A 13,328-nucleotide genomic window follows, 5' to 3' on the forward strand; every position below is an offset into this window, starting at 1 on the left:
GTATTCACAGCATGAGCTGTGATTGGCTGGCTCTACCTGGGTTTACCCAGCTTCTTGCTTCATATATAATATTTCCATTTAAGCAAGATGCCAGATGTAGTCCAGCACTTTGGATAGAATATTAACTTGTAATGCTATACATTATTAGTCAGGACTCACATTATGAATTTCAAGTGAATATTTGGTTTTAAGAGAATTTCTCTCTCTTCATACTCCAAAACATGACCTTGGGATTTCATTTTACTCTTTAGATTATCAAAATTATTCTGTTTGTAGGCAGATCTGTATAATGCTGTATAGAATCATCAGAAAGTTGCAAATGTTGCCCCTTTAATTCCATCTTCTAAATCCTTCTCTGCAGGCCACTTTCTTCCTATGCTTCCTCCAGGTCTAAATTTCCATGTGTTTTATCTAGTTAAATTGCCCAGTCATATTTTTCTTATATTGTACATGGCTCACCAGGGCTGCAAAGTCTTTGTTCTCTTCTTTCAGAGAAACAATTTCACCTTCTTTTAAATCTGTTTCTTTATGCAGCTTTTCATTTGCTCAGAATGCCTCAGACAGAGTTTTCCTGCTCTCCTCAGCCAACACAAAATGAAGGATTGCCTTTTGTTGTCAGATCAGAACCTTGGACAACTCCTCTAGTGTTTTTGCAGTCTGTTTGAACAGCAGCTTCAAGTTTGGAAGCCTTTGCGGTAGGCTGATCACTCCAAAATTCCTCTGATTGATGGTTTGGCCTGCTCATTTGTTGGGCCAATAAGACAAGTTGCAATAGATGGTTGTATCATCTTCAGGGCCTGTCTCTGCAATGTGTCATTTGTATTACTTGTTGAAGGTTTTGTAACAATGGGCTTCTCAGCATCCAACCTGTGCTTCAACATGGAATATATTTATTTGCTTTCAGGATGAATCCAAGCCAAAAAATAAAGAAGAAGGGAAAGCAAACACTGAATTAGTGTCTTCTCTCAGAAGCTGCAAATTGCCCTCCAACAAAATGGGTCCCTCAGATATTAATCCTGCACACTTGTGTGAACCAATATAATGCAGCTGTCTATACTAATCGGTATACTTTAGTATGCATTTTCCTCTAATATATTTTCCTCTAAAATATGCATATATATATTCAAAACAACAACAGAAACAAAAATAATTGGAGAATTTCACTGGAAAATTCAGAGAAGTGTAAATTTTGAAGGATAGCAGAATTTTAATTCATATTTGATTCATAAATGTGAATAAATTTCTCCTTCATCTCTGACTCACAAGCAGGATGTCTGCATCCAATGAGTGGTAGTTGGAGGAAACAGCCTGAATAGGAACCACCTTCTTTCTTTTCTATAGCCAGTATTCAGTGAGTTGCTTCTATTGGTCTACTGCTGGAACAGAAGGAAGGCAATATCCTATCTCCTCCACCCCCTTCTTGGCCAACAGAAATTGAGAAAACTCTCTAGAACTGGTTTTAATGACTTGTGCGGTGGAGAAGGGCAGAGGGAAGTGGGGAGGAAAAGAAACCTCTTACAGGTCTCCACTAATATGAAGTTGATTTCAGTCTCATGTCTTGAGTGTCTCCCACTGAAGAACATTTTAAGAGAATTGGTCTCTCTAGTCATGCAAGTGCAAAGAACTGTATCATATCTTTGTACTATCTCTCTGTGGAGTTTTACAGAATCAGGCCACAGGAATTAGTAATCTGTCAACTTTTTCAGTTAGCTGCAGGGATATACTACACAAATGCTTTGCAAGTCATAAGTGCTATGCACACTGAATTGGGATTTTTGGCATCAGTGGAGTGTTTGGGTAATTCAGCCTCCTTATTTTTTCATAGTGTTAAAAAAATAAGTTGTTAGAATTGTTTACTCTTTTAGCCCGAGCTTCAGTTCAGCATTTATACAACAAATGGTGCTGACAGTTCCAAAAGAAAAGCTCTTGTTGGCAGATAAATATGATTTCACAGCAAACTGGTCAGGTTGTTTTTATAACAGCATGCTTATAATGCTGGGCCAAAAAACTAATTGCATCAAAAGCAAAAGGACATGTATCTTGGAATAATGTGTTGTTTAGAAGACTATTTTAGCTTTTTCTTATCAACCCCCCCCCCCACAACTTAGCCATTGGCTATTTTTGTAGCTTATCATTGATTTAAACAGGAAATACATTAAAGATAAATCTGGGGGGTGGGGCATTTCTTTCTTACATTTTCACCATTTGAATATTAACATTTTTGAAAGTGCTTAATGCTTCATTCAGAGTCAGGCTATTATTTATTTGGGAAAAATAGTTGCACCCATGGGGCTAGCAAAATATGAAATATAAAATGCAATTAAAAACAAAGCAATCAAATCAGCAACAACAAAATAGGAGAAGCTGTAAAATATATAATTGCAGCAGAGGAATAAAACTAAAAGTATTATTCAACTAAAAGTTTTCCAAAGCTTGGAAGGGGAAGGCAATTGGCTCATGCCAGGAAACATGAGATAATGTTGCCAATAGATATCCAACTGATCTCTGAAGGTGGGGCTATTTGGAGAAGAATCTCTGACCCAATGGCCTAATCCAGCCCCTTAAGGTTCTCAATCCAATACTCTACAAGAGTCCCTTTTCCTATCTCAGTCCTTCCCCAATTAGCTGGAAAAGGAGTCCCCACTATCTTTGACTGCTAGTCACAGACTGTAGGTATTCCTTCCCATGCACTTAGTTACCATTTGCAAACATGAGCTGAGCCCAGAGGTCAGCCTCTTTGTCCTTATTCCCTAGACAGTTCCCTATAAACAAGTTTCTGACTCCCAGGTCATGTAGGGCCACGGTGACCTGTCCATTTGTCCTTCATTTTTGTTGAATGATGCTACATCTTGATGTAGAAACCGTCTGAGAGTGGCAAATGCTGCTGTTGTTCTGACTATCCAGTTTCCCACCAACAATACGAGAATATGTGCAGGGGAGAACAGTAAAATAAACACAGCTGATTCTTAGCAATATGGTATATGCATGCTGGAATTCCAGGGAGTTCACTGGAATTTTGAATATTTCATGTGTTCTTCCTTGTACAGCAGCAAATCCAATGAGTGGATTTGGAAGGGGTGGGATCAGCTTTCTGGTACACTTGATTGCGAAGTGCACTGGATTCCCATTAAGTATGTCATTTTGCAGTGGCTAAAAAGACAGCTTACTGCATAAAACAAAGGCAATTTCAGACATTTCTCAGCCCACCTGGTGCAATGGCACAAACTAGATGTAAATTTTTTTAAAGAATTTAATTGCAAAGATTGTTAAAGTGTAGGAATTAAAAATCTGAAAGGTTCACCTCATTAGTAATGAGGTCAAAGAAGGAGAAATAAGTCTAATATATATTTGAAAATGGATATCTGAGTTTACTAAAGCACCCTCAGCACTTTCTTCCCATTCAACAGACCATTATTACCAGTCTTAACATTATCAGTTGCAGTCTGCAGTGTGGCAAGGTTATTAAACACAATGAAAAGAGTGACAACGTGGTTACATTAAGAAAAGGCATGTTATCACTAACTAGAACTTTGTAAGAGGATTCATGACAGAAAAAAATGAGTAAGAACCACAAAGTAATACAAACAAAGTCTGGCAAATTCAGACAAGACATAGTTTCTGTTTCATAATAGCTAGTCAGCTAGACTTCTCAGCTTCTGCTCACACTGATGCTAATTTTAAGAAACAATTATTTACAATTTTAAGAAACAATTATTTACAGAATTTTCATGACACAACTGACGAAGAATGTTACATTTTTCTCATTCTTTGGACTTAACTATGGTCCAAACTCCTCAGCAAAAGTAATCCATCTTGAGACCGCTTTAACTGCCCTTGGTAGATTCCTTCTACTAAGGAATCCTGGAAACTGTGGTTTATTGGGCACCAGAGCTCTCTGGCAGAGAAAGCTAAATGTCTCACAAAACTGCAGCACCTAGAATTCCCTAGCACTGAGCCAGGGCAGCTAAAGCAGTTTCAACCGGGATTATTTCAGTAGTGTGTTTTGGACCTATTACCTCTTGCTTGCATACTCTCATCTGTTCCAACTGCTTTTCAGGTCCACCACCACCACCACCCCCAAAAAAATTTCAGTCCTCTGGAGAAATTTTAGAGCAAATTTTTGCCCCCATGTTCCCGCTGCCATGCAAAAGTCATGCCACACTGTTATGCCAAAGACTTGATTGCCTCTATTTAAAAAAACAAACAAAAAACAATCTGGATGAGTTTTCACCCTCACCCACTCTAAGTCTCAAATATACCTTAGAAACCTACCAAAACTTTCCAAACTGGGTAGAAAATATTTTTGTTTGTAGAAGGTGTATGGGCTTTGTGGAACAGACTTTGAGGACCCATGGGCCACATACAGTATCCAGGCTGCACTTGGCTCACCCTGGCATAATATATATATATACTATGAATGGGAGAAGAATTCTGTAAAATACAATTTATGGCTCTGAAATACTGAATTTCTAAGATCTTAGTATTGTTCCAAGTCAAGCATTTCATTTAAGGATGTTTTTAAGACCTGTGTTTAATGTAGCTGTAAAAATGTGTTTAAATGGTAATTACTCATTCTTTGTAATTGGAAGCATGGGGCTATTGAGCATCTTTATGCATAAGGCAATAGCTTCAAGTAATCAAATTGTAAAAGATATACTATGGTTTGATGATGGAGTTAAACAATAACAAATGCTGCAGCAACAAGAATACATCTCTCTTACTACCATGAGAAAAAGCTTATTCTCTGACAGTCTTAGAAATGAGTAATATATAGTAGTACTTAGTAAAATTGTAAATTGGAATGAGTACTCTATCAAGTACTCTATCAAGTGAATCAAGTAGTAAATAGCTGAGTAAGACAAATTAGCTCTTAACTCATGGTTAAAGTGGTCTCAAACTGGATTATTTTTGCAATATGTTTTGGCCTTTAGGGGGTCAAGTAGACAGACAGGAAAGAGCAGCCTGGAGCTGCTTTTTCGAAGAGTGGACTGAGAGCCTACTGACCACACTGCCTGCTCCCAAGGTGGCCCACGTTCATATGCCACGACCACATGGTGTGGGTGTATAATACCCTCTAGGGCTGCCCACTGCAGTAAAAGAGGTTTGGTGAAGGAGAGGTTCATCACAAACCCTCTACAGGGCATCGAAGCAGAGGTGTGCCCAGTAAAACACTGGCAATACACAATTATGCCACACTACATGGCTCCTTCACCCCATGCCCAGTATTGGACTGTCTTGTTTGTGTATGTTGTACTTATAGCCATTGGAGGTGTTGTATTTTCCTTTGTTTTCATTGCCATTCCAACTGCTGGCTCTGTCCTTTTTAATTGCGCACTGGCACTGGTGCATTTATATCCCACTCTAGGGTTAGAATGGAGTGTTCCTTTCATACCAGCATTGAGGTATTTATAGGTAGGGTCGAAAGTGTGCACTTTCCTGAAAGGAGTGGTTTCTTTAAGCTTCTTTTTAATCCAGCCCCCCCACCCCCAGCATGTCCACAGCATAGTTTCCAGACACTTTGGGGGCATGTGTCATCTAAATGCCATGCCCCTATAGTGGCCTGAAAACACTTCTTTTGGCCCATCTGTTTGAGGTCTTCGTTAACTTAAGTTCAAAGCAGGAATCTCCTGCATCATCCCATAATGTTCTGAAAGAGTTCCAACCATCTCAGAACTTTAGGGAGGGAACAGAGGGGAAATGAGGATGGGAAAGCTTCCCATAAATAAACAAATAAATTAGGATCCATATCACTATTTTCTGTTTCTTGGTAAGGGAGTAACATGATTAAATAATAACTTCTATTCTGTTTCAGATACAGATTGAGACTTTTGAAGAGCTTAATTTTGTAATATGATTAATATCCATAAGTTACTCTGTGAAATTGTGCTTTCAGATATTGTTTGTACATTGATTATTTTGACCTCTAAAGTGGAAAATAAATTATTGGTATACAGCTTGAGAAATATATCTTAGTAATTTTCTCCTCTACCATAAAGTATCCCAAACATATACCTGGTAGTCAGCACACTTTTGCACACATTTCATGATTCAAAATAGTTGGTCCTTTGGCCCAAAGAGTTATATATACAATAGCATTCGTGCCATACTGGAAACACTTCTGAAAGCAGCTTGCCATGCATTATGTTAGCCTATGGCAGTGGTGGTGAACCTATGGCATGTGTGCCATCTCTGGCATGCAGAGCTCTCTGAGTCAGTACATGCACCAGCACCTTCTCTTCCTCCACCCTCCTGTCCCTTCAACTGTCATTGGGAAGGTAGTTAAAAGGATGGGAGGGCAGGGGAAGAGGAAGAGCTGGAGCACACCTGTTACTTCTCTTCCCCTGCCTTCCTGTTCTGTTTACTCAGAGGAGGGCAGGGGAAGGAGTGGAGCAGGTGCACACCTGCTCCTCCTTCTCCCATGCCTTTAACTGGCTCCCAGAGCTAGGAGGATGGGGCAGAGGGGGGAGGGTTGTCCTTGCCATCCCTTGAGGCTGACAGAGCATGACTTGTGTGTGAGGTGCCTTCAAGTCATTTCTGACTGATGGTGACCCTAAGGTGAAACTATCATGAAGTTTTCTTGGCATGTTTTGTCGGCGTGTGTGTGTGCTATTGCTAGCCTGAAGCTGAGAGAGTGTGCCTTGGTTCCCCCCCCCTTGAATTCCTGCCCCCCCCCAGAAGTCCTCCCCCAGAAAGTGGAACTCCTGCCCCCAGAAGTCCCTCCCGCAGAACACAGAAGTCTCATTCTCAGAAGTCCTGCTCCCAGAAGCCCCCCTGGCACTGGGTGACACCTGATGCAGGAGCCATCAGTGACCTTTTGTTTAAGAAAGTTAAGTTGATAGTATTCCTAGACTTCATAGTCTTTTTTATTGTGTCCAATAGTTCTACTCACATTGAATTACTAGAAGGCTGTACACATTTCTCCCACACAGCAGTAGAGCCAGAATGAAAATTACAAAGCCAACTTCAATCACTGTTAAAAAAAAAAAAAGCTTCTAGTTTGACTAACTTGAAGAAGACCACTCCAAAACACATGCAATAAAGTATCTATTTATATTGGGCCACTTATTTTAAATGCATGTGGCCAAATATTTATTTTGAATTCTTCATAATTTGCCTTGAGTAAGTTTTCGTTTTCAACATGAGTAATAATTATTTCAGTATTTAAAGGATAATAACATTGGGATAACCTTAGAGACAAATGCTTTTCTTTCTTCAGTACTCATGATCCAGCCCATGGTTTGCTAACAGCTGCAAAATGAAATCAACTTTTCTAGTACAGCACACTCTCACCGTATGTGGGCTCGCCATACGTGAACTTGCGGTCATGCATACAGCGAGCCCTAATATGGTGAAATATGGCATGTCGCAGGGATACACCCCATGAAAATGAATGGGGTTGATCTTACGCAGAATTTACCTTATGTGGGTGTGTATGTCCGGAACGGATCCCCTCCGTAAGGTGAGGGCACACTGTACATGATACTGTTGCAATGTGTGATTGTGTGTATGTGTTTATGTGTGTATGAGAGAGAGAGAGAGAAAGAGAGAGAGAGAGAGAGAGAGAGAGAGAAGCAAAAGATGGACATAGCAGAGGCTACAATGGAGTCTGAAGGTTCAACTGTGGTGGCAATGATGGTGTCACAAACATCATGATAACGCCAATTGGTTCTTGTTATATGTTATTATTGTCCATGTTGCCAACATACCTCATGTATTTAACATCAGTCTTCCAGGAAAAGAGGTAAATATTTGATGTAGGGAGGAATCACCAGGAACAGGGATGTAGCCAGGATTTTGGGAACGAGGGGGGTCAAGACTAAGTGCCACCATTATAATGGGGTTTGGGCGCGCTGGTGCAGTGACACACACCATTCATTGTATCTAATGGAAGGGGGGTCCGGAACCCACGGACCCCTCCCCCCTTGGCTACATCCCTGCCAGGAAGTTCAGTGTACATCAATCTTATGATGAACTTTTTGGTATGTTTGAAGATCTTAGAACATTGCTTAATTGTCTGTGAAAGTGCCTCTAACTTGAGTCAGTCCACCTAGTGTCTGAATAAAGACATCACCGTTTCTTTTCAATGGATTAGGAATCCTGGGCCCTAGGTTTTGAGACAGGACTATGGATAAAGGAAGCCACTGTGTGGGGAAAAGGACTGGGGAAGAAAAGCAGATTTTAATGTAATGATATTTATTTATGAAATTCACACAGTTTCCCTTTGAGCCCCAAACTGCATATTTTCTCAACACAAATAAATGAATGCTCTCTCATTAATTCTAGTAAGTGGGTAACTTGATTTTACAGAATCAGAATGTCATATTTTTCAAACAAACATCTATAAGCACATGCTGATCTACTGCTGTTTAATCCCATTTGTTTGTTTGCTTTTGCATCACGGGCTGTCTAATATTTTCCCCTCAATGGTAATAAATGTCCAGTTTTTAAAACAATTAAAAGCTTTTTAATTTTTTTTTTTTAGAAAAGAGTTGCAATTTCTTCTTCTTAGAAATCTGTGGAAGTCATCTTATTTTATGGGGAATATATCATTGCTCCGATGCAAGGAAAACATATAAAAAGATCATAGACTGATGAGGGGTATCATCATTCCATCTGATTCAAGCACAAGAATTTCAAACTTCCTAGGTAGTTTTATATCTGGAGTACAGATATACTTCTTTGCCTTACAAGCTAGTATTTTACATGACTTTCTACTGTAGTATATTTCTTTGTTATAAAAGAAAGAAATTCTGTAATTGAAAACAAAAAGCTTTATGTAGTTAAATATGGTCCACTTGATACAATAAATTCTGAAGTAATTAAGATTCCAGAGATTCTTCTTTGCAATGCTACTTTTGTTCTCTGGTAATAGGATTTTCAATTTTTTTCAATTCTGACCTGAAATGTGAAGAAAAATAGCTTGACAGATTAATATAAAAACAAAGAATTAGAAGCAACATTTAATCAAATGATTTCCATCTCCAGTTAGTGACATACATTTGCAAACATACACTGCTTTTAAAATGCTATATACAGAATAACCTGCCTGTTGTTAAGATAGGAAAAATGCTATGGGCATAGATTATCTAAAAACTATGCAAATATGGTGGCAATCCTATACCTTTTTAGAAAGCAATCCTAATTGACCAAGATGGCCAAAGGCAGAAGGCAATGGAAACACCCAATAAGTCAGATGAGACAGAGAGAGTCTGAGGTTTAATCTGCACTGAAGAAATAAATACCTGAAGCAGGACCCCCTCCCCTTACATCCCAAGACTTGGGTCTCATCTACATTGCAGAAACAATGCAGTTTGACACTGATTTAACTGCCATGGCTCACTGTTATATGGAATTCTGGGATTTGTAGTTTTGTGAGAAATTTAGCCTTCTCTGTCAGAGGACACTTGTGCCACAACAAACAACAAATCCCAGGATTCCATAGCATTGAGCTATGACAGTTAAAGCCGTGTGAAACGGCATTATTTCTGCAGTGCAGATGAGACCTGAGTCTTAGGATATACAAAATAAGGATTTACTCCTCATGTCCAGCTGAGCAAACATAGGCCAGCTGAATCTTTGCTGGATCTAAACTCTCCCAGCCTAGCAGTGTTGGAAGTTTTTTTAAGGATTCCCTCACCTGGGCCTTACCTTGTGTTGGCATTGTGGTTGTATCCCTAAACTGGAAGAGGTTTGAAATCTGGCATAACCCAGATCCTGCCTTGCCCAGCCTTTCTCATCTGGCTTTTCTGCTGCACTATTTTAGCTGCAGCCAGGGCAGGTCTGCCACCAGATTGCTCTGTTGTCAGATCTTTGAGATTAATTGGCAGAAGATGGTTCTGTTTGCAAAAATGCAGTTCTGCTGTAAATCAGAGTTATATTTAGAAGTTACTTTTGAGTAAAAGTATAGAATTGTGCTGTGTACAGTCTGTGTGGAAAATCATGGGGTCCTGTTTTAGGTGGCATTCATTTTATATGTGAAAAACACTTTTGTGTTCATGAAAATGTGAAAACTGTAGTCTGAACTTTAGTAGTCCTGAGTGGAGTAGACCTACTGAATCAGTTGTTGAGTGATGAATGTCACTCCCATTGATTTAACAGGTCTACTGTCTTAGTTCAATTACCAGTAAGATTTGGGCTTTTGTGCACATGCCAGATATCACTGCATGAGATATTTGCAACAATTAAACAAATGATTTGTATTAATATTGGAGATCCCTATAGAATTTAATGAAGCAACTTTCCTCCCTCTTTTTCTGGGGCTAAACCATTTAGGTGCAGCATGTTGTGTAATATCATATGTAATATAAGATGATGGGGAAATACTTTGACAACTTGAACTATAGTCTGTTTTGATCTATAAATAGATATACAATTTTGAAAACCTGCAACTTTTGTCAGATTTGAACAATATGGATTTTTAAAGAAGCCCTGAAAGGGTTATGCAGATCACTGCTCAGTCTCTGAACCATCACTTCTAAAGTGGCTTCTAACATTCAGCCAGAAAAAAAAATTAATAGATTTACCTGCACAGAAGTGGCTAATCGGCAATGTAACATTGTTTAACCTTGTAAGCTAATGACAAGCTTCATTACTAGCTTTATGACAATTTACTTATTCATTAAATGACACCATCTGCTGAAAATTATTTTCCTTAAATCATCATTACATATCTGCACTTTCCTAGCAAAGTTTCATAGTTAAGTATGAATAATAACCTCCTCTCCAATTCACCAGTTTGGGCCATGTTGGAAGGCTTGCTTTTTTACCACACAGTAACCAAAAGTGCATTCTGTTTTAGAGTACCATTAATAAGACAAAGCTTACAGAACTCTGGTGAATTGCATAACATGTATAATTTGAAGAGCCAACAAGTTGTTAATATATTACAGTCACATATTACAATGCATTGTAATTAGTGATATAAACTGAGAAGACATCTGAGAATACTATTGTAAAGACTGCCATCTTCTTTGGTTGGTAGCATCTCCTCAGAGATGCATTAAAGACTATGAGAACCAAAGCAACAGATTGGAAATATTCATAGAATAATTTTGTAATTAGGCCAATACTTTCAAGGACACTTAGAAAAAGGAAAGGGACTGAAAGTATGATCCAAGATTTTTTCCCCCCAAACTGGCTTTTTGCTCAGATGATAAAAACAGAAGGAACAATATCTGCTGCTCTGCCAAATAAGAGCCAATAAAGCGGATAAATCAAACTGTCAAAAAGTCTTAAGGCAAGGCTCTTCTTTCCAAGATTTTGTTCTTTTTTCTGATCTGATGTACCTTCATCTTTTAAGTAAGAGGACAAGTGAAGAATCAAGGTGAGAAAACCTCTTAGCTGGTCATTCTTTTTAGTTTTGTTGATCATTATTCTTCCATGATTGGTTCAAATAAGAGCAGAACAGAACAGAATTTTATTGTACTTTAGCAATTTTCTATCATACACCATTAAAATATGACAATAATTCATTATAGCATTATAGAATTTAAAATTCTAAAACTCTTCCCATGGACTATGAGTTAGGCATGGGGTAATTTTCTATACAGCCTTTAAGCCTTGCATTACACAGCTGCAAATCACTGACAAGAAACTTAGATGTGCTGAAAGATACATATCTATCAACATTAGACAGCAGAAAACAAACTTTCACAGATATGACCTTCCCTTTATTGATTTTAACAGTGAGTGGATATATTTATTCCTAAGATCATTATAGTTGGCACAAATGAGGAGCACATGAGGAATATCTTTAACAGATGGAGAATCACATCTGAATACTCTGTCCTACTTAGGTATTCCCTTTTGGTGACCCATCCAATCTACCAAAGGGAGAACATTTCATCTTGCCAAGTAAATGTTATTTTCGGCCCATTACAGATGGGCAAAATGTGGCATAACGGTGGTGGTACTAGGGTTAGGGAGCGTGCACCATGAAGACGCTCCCTAACCCTAGTACGTATTCTGTACATCAAAATGGCGGCACCCTGTACACACGAGCGCCACCATTTTGACGCAATGGACACTTAGTGTCCACACGTTGTGGTGCACTTGTGATGTCACGAGTGTGCCATTGGCGCACTTGGGAGTCAGAAGTGCACCACAAAAAGAACCCGCTTTTTGCCGGTTCTTTTTTGCCAGCGGGAAACCAAGCAGTTTATCTGCAGCAGCTTCCCGCCGGTGGAAAAGGAGGCACCGTCAGGCTGCCTTTTTTGGGCAGTCTGTTCCATGCCTTCATCTAGATATATGACAAAGCTACCAGGTACCTTGGAAGTGACAAATATGGAGGAATGAAAGAGTCATAAAAAACATTAGATAGCCAAATTTCAATCCCAGCTATCTGGGATTATATCTGTATATCCTTAATCCTCTGCACTAAAATGACTGTAGCTCTAGAACATCCTTGAGCTAAAAGGAAACAGCCAGAAAAACCCAGATTCATGATAACAAACTGTTTTTTTGTTTCCATGGATTTGAGCCTATGTCTTCCAAAACCAACAAAATATGTTCCAAAACCTACTTTAAATAATTTTGGCCAAAAAAGTAGAGCTAAATTAAGGGCTACCCAATCTACCCAAGTGTGCACAAATTCTAGTTTGGCAGATTCAAGAACGACCAGAACCCTAAGTATTTTGAGTTGTTTCTAATGAGTCTAGATTAGCCGTAGCCCAAAGAGAAGCCCCATTTAGTCGTTCTGGGATATTTCTATTTCTATACAGCTCTAAAGTGGGTTAAACCACCTGTGGGATCGAACCATACTTATTAGGGATGTGATGATTATTTCCCATAGAACATTCACTGCCATGGCCCCCACATTATGGAACAACTTACCGGAGGAAATCCATCTTATCACTGCTTTAGATGCCTTCAAGAAGGCACTAAAGATGGATCTCTTCAGACGGGCATACCCACCCGACCTTCTGTAAAGAAATGGAGTAAATGCCACTTCTGATCGTAACATCACATTGTAAGTGATGTTTTTATTAGTATTGTTGATTCAAGTTTTAACTGATTATGGTTTATAATATGTATTTTAGATACCATTGTATTGTATGTGGTTTTATGGCTGTAATCCCACCTTGATCCAGTGGAAGAGGCGGGAAAATATAAATTAAAATTATTATTATTATTATTATTTGTTGCTGTTTGCTAAACATATGAGATTTTTCTCTCTTAATCGCTTCATATTTCTCTTTATGAGCCAAGAAATGTGCCACTGAAGTGTGAGAATTTTCAAATATGATCTTTACTGACCAACCTGGAAATAACGAGACCAGAAAACAGATCTGTGTTATAAAATAGGTCATTTATTTAAATTACCTTATCTG

At 38.7% G+C, this 13,328-nt stretch overlaps 1 pseudogene; it reads right to left on the minus strand.

Annotated features, from left to right (window-relative positions):
• Positions 1 to 411: 411 nt before the first annotated feature.
• Positions 412 to 12,845, minus strand: LOC149317154 (geminin-like; annotated as a pseudogene).
• Positions 12,846 to 13,328: the final 483 nt, after the last annotated feature.

This window comes from Sceloporus occidentalis, unplaced genomic scaffold (genome assembly GCF_023333645.1).
Source record: "Sceloporus occidentalis isolate IW3139 unplaced genomic scaffold, rSceOcc1.0.p SCAF_3, whole genome shotgun sequence".
Classification (NCBI taxonomy): domain Eukaryota; kingdom Metazoa; phylum Chordata; class Lepidosauria; order Squamata; family Phrynosomatidae; genus Sceloporus; species Sceloporus occidentalis.